General features: G+C 42.8%; 1 pseudogene; it reads left to right on the top strand.

Annotated features, from left to right (window-relative positions):
- Positions 1-11,338: 11,338 nt before the first annotated feature.
- LOC115101284 (UDP-glucuronosyltransferase 2C1-like) lies at positions 11,339-14,408 on the top strand (annotated as a pseudogene).
- The last annotated feature ends 607 nt before the right edge of the window (positions 14,409-15,015 follow it).

The following is a 15,015-nucleotide window of genomic DNA, read 5'->3' as shown; positions in this document are numbered from 1 at the left end:
ATATTAGCCATTACAAACTCAGAGAAGACAAGTTCTCATATTTTGAATCCAATAATTGATATGTTAATATCTGTCTGACATTCATTTTACTCTGCATCTCATGCCCTCTTTAAAATAAGAAAGAGTACAAATCAGACAGAGCAAAGTAGAAGCTAGATAGTATAAGACTATTACACAGCTCAGCAAGAAAAATCTAATCATAAAATTGTAAATACAGAAAGTATATTCTCATTTGTGGGAATTATATAAAAAGTTTCAAGTTTGGTTACAACTCATTCCAACCTTTCAAATGTATATTTTAAATCTACCATACTGTCATGGCACTGTGTTTGAATCTAAACTCTATGCATTACATGCATTTCTTATATTCATCATTTTTTGTTTGTTGCTATTATAAAAATGGATTCCATTTGTGTACATGATTTCCATTTCCGTTTCCCATGACAATGCTCTTGCTTGTGTGGAGGTGAGAAATGTCTGAGCTTGTGCAGAGAGCTCCTGCCCACCTTTGTCTGGCTCCTCCTCCCATTGTTGCTCCTTTTCACACCGCCCCCTTTTTGCCACCAGATTGATTTCTCTATCCCGGAAAAAATTCCTCAGCATTCAGGTTTTGCAGGTTTTGTGTGCCTCTATGGAAGTGAGATTGACAGCACTTTAATTACGTTGCAAATATTAAACAAACAGACAATCATAGTATCAGTGGAAAATATACAATTTCCAGTTTTTGCATCAAAACCAATTTTATAAGGTTTTAAATATGTGTACATTGTACATTGTGTACATTGTTGGTAGAATATATAGATTAAGTTCAAAGCATGATTAATATTTAAAAAATAATAATAATAAAATAAAAAAAGTTTTATTTGACCCCCTTTTTTCGACCCAATTTCGTAGTATCCAAATGTTTTTTTTGGTAGTTACTATCTTGTCATCGCTACAACAGAGCCTGGGCTCGAACCCAGGGTCTTCCGTGGTACAGATAGCACTGTGATGCAGTGCCTTAGACCACTGCGCCACCCGGGAGGCCCCTGATTAATATAATTTAGCAATACATTTCTTGGTAGTACAAAATATATTGCTGGTATATCAGGACTCAGGATGAGATCCAGATGCAGACAGTTCGAATCACAGATGTTTATTACAAAACAGGGAGCAGGCAACTGACAACTCAAGGGCAGGGAGAGGTCAGTAATCCAGGGCACTGTCATTATGGTACAGAACGGATGCGCTTGCATCGGTGAATTGAACTTCAATTGCACTGCTTTCATGTGTCCTGTTTACAGCGCAGTGTTTGACTGCAAATGCGGAGGGAGTCGAAAAGAGATCACAGAATTACATCTTCAAACTAAGGGAAAACATGGTATCCATGACAGAGAGGAAGAAGCATTCATACATATACATGGGTAAGAGAGTCTAGCTAGCTATATTTTCAGACATTATATGTTTCTAATTTGGCCAGAAAGTTGTTTTTATTGCAAGTTAAAGCGTACTGTTAGCTAGCTAGCTAACGTTAGCTGACTGACTGGCTCGTTAGCTAACGTTACGTGTATGATCTGTGTAGTAATATTATTCGTATCTCAGAGCTTTTTGCATTGCTAGTTATAGCCTAATGTTAGCTAGCTAGCTAACATTGAACCTAGTTGGTGGTTAGCTTTAGTTACCTGTAGACTCATGCAGGGTAGTAACGTTACACTTTGGGATTATGGTTCATTGTTTAGCTAGCTAGCTAGATATCTAAACAAAAGACTCCGCTATGCAAGTAACCATTTCACTGTACAGTTTACACCTTCTGTATCCTATGCATGTGACAAATACATGTTGATTTTATTTGATATAGTGTGTGTTTACCAGAGACAGTAATGTGAAGAATCACATGACCTGCACCAAAGTCAAATTGGGAGATAACTTTAGACTAACGAGACAGTGTCCAAGTTCTAAAGTTCTCCAGTAGAATGCCCTTCTTTTATTTTGTCAAACTCACAACCATAAGCTATTTTCTGTAATTAGCTTACCATTAACTTGTAAATAATGATCTTGTTGTGAGTTTATTTTGCTGTAATAATGAATACCAATTAGCTAAAGTTAAGATGTTGTCTGCTATATGCTATGGTCATTATTTGAACGGGTTAGTAAGCTAACGTAAAGTTGCTAGCTAACAAGCTACAAACGAACCAAAACATTGTTTAGAATTTGCTTTTAGTTGCCTGGTTTGCTGCAATGACATTCTAAACAGACAGGTTTACTGGTGTTGTAATACACCAGTTATTTTGGACCACCAGGTTGCTGGTGTAATGCATGTTTTTGTGTATATCACTTTTCATATCAAGTTTAATGTCGGACGTGTCACTGGTGTAGAGAGGAGTAGGCAGGAGGCAGTTGCAGGTTTAGAGTTACTGAATTTATTTAAGAACCATGGAAAATCAAACGCTGTTGTGCTCAAAATATATCTTCATAAACAAAAAGGCACAGGGCGAACCCAAAGTGCAAAATATAAAGTTCTCAGGAAATAGTAGGAGAGATTCCTCTCAGGAAAACAAGTAACATTTTACAAAGACCGACAAAGACAAATGGCAGAGGGTGTATATATACAGTGATAGAGTGGGGATTGGAACCAGGTGTGCGTAATGATGACGAGACAAGTCCGGGGTTGATGAGTGAAGGGCATTTGCCAGCTGTAGGTTCGGCAGCAGCTAGAAGGCCAGCGACGCCGAATGCCTGAGCTGGACAGAAGGGAGAGCCAAAGCAAAGGCTGGTGTGACGGGACGACAATAGAATGTTCATGATGTCACTTAGACAACTGTATGTTGATAGACGTAGTATAAATGACCCTTTACTCTTAAAATCTTTGGATGTTTAGTACACGACGGTACTCACTGTTTAGCACATGGTGTCACATGTGAATCCCTGTAGAAATGGGTGAGGCTGGTTTAAGAGGGTGTGAACAATGCTGAATGGGTGAAGACAAACAAGAGCTCTCCCATAGGTGTACCAAAACATTCAAGGGCCGTTTTCTCAAAAGTGGAATTAATTTCCCACTGGTCCTCAAGTGTAGTGTATAATATACAATTTTCTAGCTGAGTCTCTATTTTTATCCAATGTAAAAAACACCATTTCAAATTTTGCTGCACAAGACCTAATTGAGCCAGTCTGTCACATATTTGCAGAAATCCATTCATGTATTTTCTGATGATCTAAATTCAGGCTGTTGATACTGCCTGTAAACACACAGCCCAGTTCAAACTGAACGATGGCAGGCAGTTGTGGAAAATGGTTTATTTGCATATATGCCTATTTTAGCTCTGATTGGCTATGGCGCACTGGTCTGCGTAGACTCCAATCCTGGACAAGACAGAGGTTTGATTTACTGCAGTGTCTATTAATTGCCTAAATGCACGGCTTCTTTCCCACTCTATATTGCTATAGAATTTTCACTAATGCCTTACTATACGTCATTCCCAAACATTCTATGAAAATTACCATATGTAAGTGCTGCTTGTCAGAAAATGTTTTTCAAAAACGTGTCATATTCTTCCTGGGGGTGTATATGAACTGATTTTAATAAGAGTTAATGTTGCTAAAATGCTGTCAGTTTCACTTTAAGTAGCCTGCATACCTGCAGACATTCCAGACATATTTATTGTGCTTCATGATTAAGTCCAAGTCCCCTTCTGTCAATCACTCTCAGAATTCAAAAAGGGTGGACAGGTAAAATGTGGTCTCCCGAGTGACACAGCGGTTTAAAGCACTGTGGTCTAAGGCACTGCATATCAGTTCTAGAGGTGTCACTACAGACCCTGGTTCGATCCCAGGCTGTATCACAACTGGCCGTGATAGGGAGTCCTATAGGGCGGCGCACAATTGGCCCAGCCTCGTTCGGGTTAGGGGAGGGTTTGGTCGGGGTAGGCCGTCATTGTAAAATAAGAATTTGTTCTTACCTGGTTAAATAAAATACAAAAATAATACAAAGAGATCAGGTTTGGATCTACAGTGGCATGCGAAAGTATTCACCCCCTTGGCATTTTTCCTATTTTGTCGCCTTACAACCTGGAATTAAAATATATTTATAGTTTTTGTATAATTTTTTTTACACAACATGCCTACCACTTTGAAGATGCAAAATATTTTTGTTGTGAGACAAAAAACAGAGAACTTGAGCGTGCATAACTATTCATCCCCCAAAGTCAATACTTTGTAGAGCCACTTTTGCAGCAATTACAGCTACAAGTCTCTTGGGGTATGTCTCTATAAACTTGGCACATCTAGCCACTGGGAGTTTTGCCCATTCTTTAAGGCTAAACTGCTCCAGCTCCTTCAAGTTGGATGGGATCTGCTGATGTACAGCAATCTTTAAGTCATACCTCAGATTCTCAATTGGATTGAGGTCTGGGCTTTGAATAGGCCATTCCAAGACATTTAAATGTTTCCCCTTAACAAAAGGCTAAGCTTGAGAGCAAATAGATTAATTTCATTTCATTTGCGATTTTCATGAATAGTTAACGTTGCGTTATGGTAATGATCTTGAGGCTGTATTCACGATCCCGGATCCGGGATGGCTCGACGCAAGAAGTTAAACCACTCGAGTGTTGCTTTAGCAGTATGCTTAGGGTCATTGACCTGCTGGAAGGTGAACCTCCAGGCAAGTCTCAATTCTCTGGAAGACTAAAACAGGTTTCCCTCAAGAGTTTCCCTGTATTTAGCACCATCCATCATTCCTTAAATCCTGACCAGTTTCCCAGTCCCTGCTGATGAAAAACATCCCCACAGCATGATGCTGCCACCACCATGCTTCACTGTGGGGATGGTGTTCTCAGGGTGATGAGAGGTGTTGGGTTTGTGCCAGACATAGAGTTTTCCTTGACGGCCAAAAAGCTAAATTTTACTCTCATCTGACCAGAGTTCATTCTTCCATATGTTTGGGGAGTCTCCCACATGACTTTTGGCAAACACCAAATGTGTTTGCTTATTGTTTTCTTTAAGCAATATTTTCTTTTCTGTCCACTCTTCTGTAAAGCCCAGCTCTGTGGAGTGTACGGCTCAAAGTTGTCCTATGGATAGATACTCCAATCTCCGCTGTGGAGCTTTGTAGCTCCTTCTGGGTTATCTTTGGTCTCTTTGTTGCCTCTCTGATTAATGCCCTCCTTGCCTGGTCCGTGAGTTTTGGTGAGCGACCCTCTCTTGGCAGGTTTGTTGTGGTGCCATATTCTTTCTACTTTTTAATAATGGATTTAACTGTGCTCAGTGGGATGTTCAAAGTTTTGGATATATTTTTATAACCCAACCTTGATCTATACCTCTCCACAACTTTGTCCCTGACCTGTTTGGAGCGCTCCTTGGTCTTCATGGTGCCGTTTCCTTGGTGGTGCCCCTTGCTTAGCGGTGCCCCTTGCTTAATGGTGTTGCAGACTCTGAGCCCTTTCAGAAGAGGTGTATATATACACTGAGATCATGTGACAGATCATGTGACACTTAGATTGCACACAGGTGGACTTTATTTAACTAATTATGTAACTTCTGAAGGTAATTGGTTGCACCAGATCTTATTTAGGGGCTTCATAGCAAAGGAGGTGAATACATATGCACGCACCACTTTTCTGTTTTTAATTTGTTTTAATTTTTTGAAACAAGGCATTTTTTTTCATTTCACTTCACCAATTTGGAATATTTTGTGTACGTCCATTACATGAGATCCAAATAAAAATATGAAAAATAGGAAAAGCCCCAAGGGAGTGAATACTTTTGCAAGGCACTGTATATAGCCAATATTTCTTCATGAAAATATTATTTCTCAATAATACAAGTACTATAAATAGAGAATAGATAATTGTGTGACATGGGTAAAATGGTTGTAGTTATTTTACAGAACATTTGGTAATATCTTTACAGGATTAAAGGTGGAATGTTAATGAGGAAACAACAGTAGGCCACAATTGTGTTACGCTGTACTTACCTGGCAGCATTTTGTGAGTTTAATGGCTAGATTCAATCAGTTCTGCCCAAATCTGCGATCACAAACAACTGCATAGCAGTGTCATAGTTTTATTTGGAGTTGTCAAATCAGGAAGCTGCCATAATACAAATACAGTAATACAGTTCAAACACTGGAATGTGTGTTATAATCTACTCCTTAATTAGGCTGATATGAGTCCTTATTTCTTTTCGTGGCAATGACAACAAGAGAAGCCGCTCACCGATTTGACAGCTCCAACACAGCCACACCTCCAACATCGCCTAAACAAAAACAATGAAACTTCTAGTCAGTTGTCAGTTATCACGAAGTTAGCGCTGGAACTGAATGCAGGCATAGGTCTGTAATAAATCAGAGGGGGCCCAACTTAAAAAGATTTAGTAACTCAACGTGGTCGCAGAGCATTTCGTATTATTCTGTATGTAAACCTGAGACACTAAATGTTGTATGATATGTTACGTTTCATATCGCTTGTGCTAATTTGTCATTTGTGTCCATCATACATTTCGTGTGATATGTTAATAATTACAATGAATATGATATATTAAGAAATGCAATTCGTAAAATATGACACGAATTGCAATTCGTACAATATGTTAAGAATCTGCAAAATGTACAATATGCTACGAATTTCCAAAACCTATATGTTACGAATACCAATGTATTGCGGCTAACATTAGCTATGTGGCAAACACTACCGTTAGCTAGCTCTAGGTTTTAGGGTTAGTTATGGTTAGGGTTAAGATTAAGGTTAGCTTAAATGGTTCAGGTTATGGTTAGTGTTAAGGGAAGGATTGGCTAACATGCTAAGTAGTCGCAAAGTATCTAAAAAGTTGCTAATAAGGTGAAATGCTGAAGTTGTCTGAAATGAGGGTTGCTAGACATTAATGTTATATCCAATCAAATGTATTTATATAGCCCTTCATTCATCAGCTGATATCTCAAAGTGCTGTATAGAAACCCAGCCTAAAACCCCAAACAGCAAGCAATATGCAGGTGTAGAAGCATGGTGGCTAGGAAAAACTCCCTAGAAAGGCCAAAACCTAGGAAGAAACCTAGAGAGGAACCAGGCTATGAGGGGTGGCCAGTCCTCTTCTGGCTGTGCCGGGTGGAGATTATAACAGAACATGGCCAAGATGTTCAAATGTTCATAAATGACCAGCATGGTCAAATAATAATAATCACAGTAGTTGTCGAGGGTGCAGCAAGTCAGCACCTCAGGAGTAAATGTCAGTTGGCTTTTCAAAGCCGGTCATTAAGAGTATCTCTACCACTCCTGCTGTCTCTAGAGAGTTGAAAAAAGCAGGTCTGGGACAGGTAGCACGTCCGGTGAACAAGTCCGGATTCCATAGCCGCAGGCAGAACAGTTGAAATTGGAGCAGCAGCACGGCCAGGGGGACTGGGGACAGCAAGGAGTCATCATGCCAGGTAGTCCTGAGGCATGGTCCCAGGGCTCATGTCCTCCGAGAAAGAGAGAATTAGAGAGAGCATACTGAAATTCACACAGGACACCGGATAAGACAGGAGAAATACTCCAGATATAACAAACTGACCCTAGCCCCCCCGACACATAAACTACTGCAGCATAAATACTGGAGGCTGAGACAGGAGGGGTCAGGAGACACTGTGGCCCCATCCAATGATACCCCCGGACAGGGCCAAACAGGAAGGATATAACCCCACCCACCTTGCCAAAGCACAACCCCCACACCACTAGAGGGATATCGTCAACCACCAACTTACCATCCTGAGACAAGGCCGAGTATAGCCCACAAAGATCTACACCACGGCACAACCCAAGGAGGGGCGCCAACCCAGACAGGAAGATCACATCAGTGACTCAACCCACTCAAGTGACGCACCCCTCCTAGGGACGGCATGAAAGAGCACCAGTAAGCCAGTGACTCAGCCCCTGTAATAGGGTTAGAGGCAGAGAATCCAAGTGGAAAGAGGGGAACCGGCCAGGCAGAGACAGCAAGGGCGGTTCGTTGCTCCAGAGCCTTTCCGTTCACCTTCACACTCCTGGGCCAGACTACACTCAATCATATGACCCACTGAAGAGATGAGTCTTCAGTAAAGACTTAAAGGTTGAGACCAAGTCTGCGTCTCTCACATGGGTAGGCAGACCATTCCATAAAATGGAGCTCTATAGGAGAAAGCCCTGCCTCCAGCTGTTTGCTTAGAAATTCTAAGGACAATTAGGAGGCCTGCGTCTTGTGACTGTAGCGTACGTGTAGGTATGTACGGCAGGACCAAATCAGAGAGATAGGTAGGAGCAAGCCCATGTAATGCTTTGTAGGTTAGCAGTAAAACCTTGAAATCATCCCTTGCCTTGGCAAGAAGCCAGTGTAGGGGGGCTAGCACTGGAGTAATATGATCAAATATTTTGGTTCTAGTCCGGATTCTAGCAGCCGTATTTATCACTAACTGAAGTTTATTTAGTGCTTTATCCGGGTAGCCGGAAAGTAGAGCATTGCAGTACTCTGATCAGGCCCTACACCCAAACAAGGGCACTGCGTTCATCCACCTCTGGCCTGCTCGCCTCCCTACCACTGAGGAAGTACAGTTCCTGCGCAGGCCAGTCAAAACTGTTCGCTGCTCTGGCCCCCCAATGGTGGAACAAACTCCCTCACGACGCCAGGACAGCGGAGTCAATCACCACCTTCCGGAGACACCTGAAACCCCACCTCTTTCAGGAATACCTAGGATAGGATAAAGTAATCCTTCTCACCCCCCCCCCTTAAAAGATTTAGATGCACTATTGTAAAGTGGCTGTTCCACTGGATGTCTTAAGGTGAACGCACCAATTTGTAAGTCGCTCTGGATAAGAGCGTCTGCTAAATGACTTAAATGTAAATGTAAACGTAGTCTAACCTAGAAGTAACAAAAGCATGGATTAATTTTTCTACATCATTTTTGCACAGAACGTTTCTGATTTTTGCAATGTTACGTAGATGGAAAAAAGCTGTCCTTGAAACAGTCTTGATATGTTCACCCATCCACTGTAAACATCAACACTCCTTTCGTTTTTGCCTTAATCAGCTTCTTGATTTGCCACACCTGTCAGGTGGATGGATTATCTTGGTATAGGAGAAATGCTCAGTAACAGGGATGTAAATACATTTGTGTAAAACATTTGAGAGAAATAAGCTTTTTGTGCGTATGGACAACTTCTGGGATATTTTATCTCAGCTCATGAAACATGGAACTTTACATCCTGCCTTTAAATTATTGTTCAGTATAAGATAGAATGTTGCATAAAGTGACTATGCATAGACAATAACAGAGAGTAGCAGCAGCACAGAAGAGGGGGGGGGCAATACAAATAGTCTGGATAGACATTTGCTTAGCTGTTCAGGAGTCTTATAGCTTGGGGGTAGAAGCCTCTCGGACCTAGACTTGGCGCTCCGGTATCGCTTGCCGTGCGGTAGCAGAGAGAATAGTCTATGACTAGGGCGGCTGGAGTCTTTGACAATTTTTAGGGACTTCCTCTGATATTTTTAGGTCCTTCCGCCTGGTGTAGAGGTCCTGGATGGCAGGAACCTTGGCCCTGGTGATTTAGTGAGCCATATGCACTACCCTCTGTAGTGCCTTGAGGTCGGAGGCTGAGCAGTTGCCATGCCAGGCAGTGATGCAAACCGTCAGGATGCTCTCGATGGTGCAGCTGTAAAACATTTTGAGGATCTGAGGACCCATGCAAAATACTGTACATTCAGTCTCCTGAGGGGGAATAGGTTTTGTCGTGCCCTCTTCATGACTGTCTTGGTGTGCTTGGACCATGTTAGTTTGTTGTTGATGTGGACACCAAGGAACTCGAAGCTCTCAACCTGCTCCACTACAGCCCCGTCGATGAGAATGAGGGCGTGCTCGGTCCTCTTTTTCCTGTAATCCACAATCATCTCCTTTGTCTTGATTACGTTGAGGGAAAGGTTGTTGTCCTTGCATCACACGGTCAGGTCTCTGACCTCCTCCCTATAGGCTGTCTCAACGTTGTCGGTGATTAGGCCTACCACTGTTGTGTCATCTGCAAACTTAATGATGGTGTTGGAGTCGTGCCTGGCCGTGCAGTCATGAGTAAACAGGGAGTACAGGAGGGGCCTGAGCCCGCACCCCTGAGGGGCCACCGTGCTGAGGATCAGCATGGCAGATGTGTTACTACCTACCCTCATTACCTGGGGGCGGCCCATCAGGAAGTCCAGGATCCAGTTGCAGAGGGAGATGTTTAGTCCCAGGATCCTTAGCTTAGTGATGAGCTTTGAGGGCACTATGGTGTTGAATGCTGAGCTGTAGTCAATGAATAGCATTCTCATATAAATGTTCCTTTTGTCCAGGTGGGAAAGGGCAGTGTGGAGTGCAATAGAGATTGCATCGTCTGTGGATATGTTTGGGCGGTATGCAAATTGGAGTGGGTCTAGGATTTATGGGATAATGGTGTTGATGTGAGCCATTACCAGCCTTTCAAAGCACTTCATGGCTACGGGCGTGAGTGCTATGGGTCTGTAGTCATTTAGGCAGTCCCCCAACCAACAGGGCTACGTCATAACCGGCCCACAGTCCCCCAACCAACAGAGCTACGTCAAAACCGACCCACGGTCCCCCAACCAACAGGGCTACATCATGAACAGCCCACAGTCCTCCAGCATGGTTGAGATGCCCCCTGGTATGATGGGAGGGCCCCCTGAGATGACCGGAGGGGTCATATGAAGATGGCATCTGACCAACATGCCATTCACAAATGACAACTTCTGACCCACCTGCCTATAACCCTGCTTTCATGATGCCCCCTGACATGTCTAACCATATGGTGAACACCCCTGTCTCCACCCAACCATCCAGATGCTGAGCTCTGCTGCTTCATCTAATCACATACTGATAGCTGATCTTGCTATAATGTTCACAGTCAATGAAATAATTAGATTGTTGAAAATATGTTTTTATATGGTTAATAGTCTGAGGTCTATTTGATGGTAAATGGCCTCTGCTCATTGTCTTGACATGTAATAAAGTCATTTATATTGTGTTTCTCTTCTGTTGGAATGTTACTTCATATATAAAACATCTTGGTATATTAGAAAAGACTGTCTACAGGATCAATTTGCATGAATAAGTTGTCAATGAGAAACACGTTTGCATAAGATCTGTGGCAGGAATTGTTATTAAGAACTATGCAAAACCTTACGTTTGTGAAAGCATTCCTATTTTCATGTAATATGCTGGGGAGAAAGGGCTCACATTCATAGAGGGATCTAGGGTTTCGCCAGTTTATAGGGCCTATTTCCCAATGAGGGATTAGACTGTAGTTCTAAATGGAGAACAATAGCTGTGCAAACTCAAACTCCCTCTCCTCCATTTGCTCTCCCACCAGAGCTGTGGAACACACTAGGATTACTTTCTGACATGTTAGTGTATTTCCTCCCGATCTCCATTATGTGAGTTTCTGCTTATGTGGACACTACATCTTTATCGTTCTAACTGCAGTTTGGACTGAAGGAGCATTTTGACCAGAGGACCTCGGCTACAAGAGGAGGTATCAGGAGAGAGAGGGAGGTTGCACGACCATAATACCTTGCATCACCCTTCCTCAAGGTACGAAAGCACAGATTTTATACTCTGTTAATCAAATATATTATTCAGTGTATTCTCGATGGCTCAGCTCTTTAGCTTGTAGGCCTGCTCAGCCCCCAAAATCACTCTTAATGACACTCTTCTTGCTAATCAACTCATAACCTAATACTGACGGGCACATTGCTATTTATCTTTATGGAGTCCAATAATATACATCTTATATTATGAAGCCTCTACTTTAATCCCTGTCGGATTAATACTCTTTCTCATTTTAAAGATGTCTTGATACGCAGAGTAAAATGAATGTCAGACAATAACATATAAAATGATTTCGTCTTCTCTGAGCTCGTAGTGGTGAATACTTATTAATCACTGGCCTCAATCAGACAGTATCACACAGAACAGGAATAAAAAATTGAATCAATCAAAATTCAAATTCAAAATATAGTAAATTCTCATTTGTGGAAAATATATAATTCCAAGCTTACTGTAATTGTACTGTACATTAATATAGACTCTATGCATTACATTATTTTTTATATAAATTTTTGTTTTTGTGTTGCTATTATAAAAATGGATACCATTTTGTATAGATTTTTGACATTTCCGTTTCCCATGACAATGATCTTGTTTCTGTGAAGGTGAGAGAAATGTCTGAGCGTGTGCAGAGATCTCTGGTTCTGCCCACCTTTGCCTGGCTCCTCCTCCCATTGATGCTCCTCCTCCTCACACTGCCCCTTGGTTGCCATGGCAGCAGGATCCTGGTGTTCCCTATAGACGGCAGCCACTGGGTCAACATGGAGGTGCTGGTGAAGGAGCTCCATGGGCGTAGTCACCAGGTGACTGTGATACGACAGGCTGACAGCTGGTTCATCAGGGAGCGTTCACCACACTACACTTCAGTCACGGTAAAGCTGGGGGTTACAACGTTCGACCTGGGCTTTTTTGAGCAGGCGGTGCGTAATGTCCTGGAGGGACGCAGGAAAGGCCTGGTGATGGGCAGCCTGGTCCAGATCAGAGAGCTGGTGTCCATTCTGAGAGCTGCCCACAGCTCCACCCGCACCATGCTCTCCATTATGCTGGAGGACTGGGCCCTGATGACACAGCTTAAGGACTCAAGCTTTGATGTCATGGTCACGGACCCCGGCATGCCTGCTGGTATCATCTTAGCACATTACCTCAACCTGACCATGGTCTACAATGTGCGCTGGATGAGCTTTGGAGAGGGCCATTTCTCCGTAGCCCCCTCTCCTATCTCGTATGTGCCTGTCCCAGGCTCTGGGCTCACTGACAACATGGGTCTCCTCCAGAGGACACAAAACCTCATACATTACATCATCAACCTCCTCCAAGAGCGCCTGTTGGTGCTACCCATTTACAGTGACATACTGGATCAGCATTTCCCCCAGGGACTAACCTGCTATCCTTGCAGCAGTCAGCTGACATGTGGCTGATGAGGGTGGACTTTGTATTTGAGTTCCCACGGCCCACTATGCCTAATGTGGTCTACATAGGGGGTTCCAGTGCCGACCGGCCAAGCCACTGCCTGGGGAGCTGGAGGCCTTCATGCAGAGCTCTGGGGAGCAGGGGTGGTGGTGATGTCCCTGGGCACCCTAATCTCTGCTCTGCCTAAAGAGGTGACTGAGGCTGTTGCTGCCGCCTTTGCCCAACTGCCACAGAAGGTTGTATGGAGGTTAATGGGAAAAAGACCGTCATCTCTAGGAAACAACACCCTGCTGCTGGACTGGCTTCCCCAGAACGATCTCCTGGGCCACCCAAAGACCCGCGCCTTCGTGGCCCATGGAGGCACCAATGGTGTCTATGAGGCCATCTACCATGGTGTCCCTGTGCTGGGCCTGCCTCTGCTGTTTGACCAGCAGGACAACCTAGTGCGTCTCAAAGCCAAGGGAGTGGCCCAGGTGCTGGATGTAGCCACACTCACGGAATGGGAGTTCCTGGAGGCGTTGCAGGACATCCTGAAGAACCCTTCTTACCAGCGCAACATGAAGAAACTTTCCAGCCTACACAGAGACCAGCCTCTGCATCCACTGGATCGGGCAGTCTTCTGGGTTGAGTATGTGATCAGGAACAAAGGAGCATCCCACCTCCGTACTGAGGCCTACAGCATGCCCTGGTACTCATACTACAGCCTGGATGTGGTGGCCTTACTACTGACCATCCCACTGGGCTCTGTAGGGGCTCTGTTCTCCTTTGTCAGAGTGCTACTCAAACGAAGGTCCAAGAAGACAATGCCCCATTTAGGGAACACGAAGATAGAGAACAGTGCTAAACCAGAATCAAAAAGAGTGGAAAACATACCTCAACTAGATAAAAATACAACAGAGAAAATGTCCCATGCAGATAAGAAGAAAACAGAGAAAATGTCCCATGCAGATAAGAAGAAAACAGAGAAACCCAGACAGTGAAGAGCAAAGGTAAGTAAACCGGGAGACCTGCTGTTCCAAAAAGAATAAGTTGTACTGTATTTCTTACTCACAATTCTTTGTGGATCATATGCAAATGGTAAACAATACTGGTACATAATACAGGTTGTTTAGGAAATTGTTCTATACATTTGTTTTCTGTCACATACATTTGTTTGCTGCCGCATATATGTTTGCTGAAAGAAAACTTACTTCGCTAGTGATGAAATACCTGTCTAAAAGTATGGAGCAGCATGAAACATGCTGAAAATGAAATTGTCCAGTATTATTTTGTCAATATTCTAAAACAAATCTAAAAACTAAATTCAAAAGGTTGATACATTTGATTTTTGAGTGCATGAAATATGAAAAATCATAACTGGATTTAAGTGTTTTAAGTCAATTGGTGATGGATTAACAATTCATCTAATAATTCAAAATAAAGAAAAACACGTTTGAAGTGATTATTTACTACATAAATTCTGTTCAAATGTACTTAATGTATTTCCCTCTCATTTAGGTGTAACGTTTTATGGCAAAACAAACAGTCATCATCTCAGCATGTCTAGACTGGTATTGTACATTTAAGCCACCACAGTCATCATGTCAACATGTCTAGACTGGTGTTGTAAATTTAAGCCACCACAGCATTCACTTTGGTCTTTTCAGTCTCTCCCCCATAGACTTAGTCATGAATTTAGAACAGCCATGGAGCTGATGCTTGTTGTCCTGGCAAAACAAACACGAAGGCTTGCACTTCCTTTGACTGACTTTTGATTCTCACTATCTGTGATTGTTTGAGTGCTGAGAACGCTAGCCTTTTTTACTCTTGGTCTCCCTGACCTATCTTTTCTCAGTGGTACATTCGGATGAATGGAGAGCATAGAAAGAAGTTATCGGATTGCAGGCAATCTCTGCTTCCATTGTCACAAAAGTAAGCAAAGTCCTGAAACTAGGGAATCCTTGACTATTGTTCAAGGTTTGTGTAACTTGTATGTTCCAGCGAGAAGCTGCCCAGTAAGGCAGTTTTTGAACTAGCTTCTGATTCTCTTCACAGCCATT

This window comes from Oncorhynchus nerka, linkage group LG19, assembly GCF_034236695.1.
Source record: "Oncorhynchus nerka isolate Pitt River linkage group LG19, Oner_Uvic_2.0, whole genome shotgun sequence".
Classification (NCBI taxonomy): domain Eukaryota; kingdom Metazoa; phylum Chordata; class Actinopteri; order Salmoniformes; family Salmonidae; genus Oncorhynchus; species Oncorhynchus nerka.
This window is presented reverse-complemented; position numbering and strand designations above follow the sequence as displayed.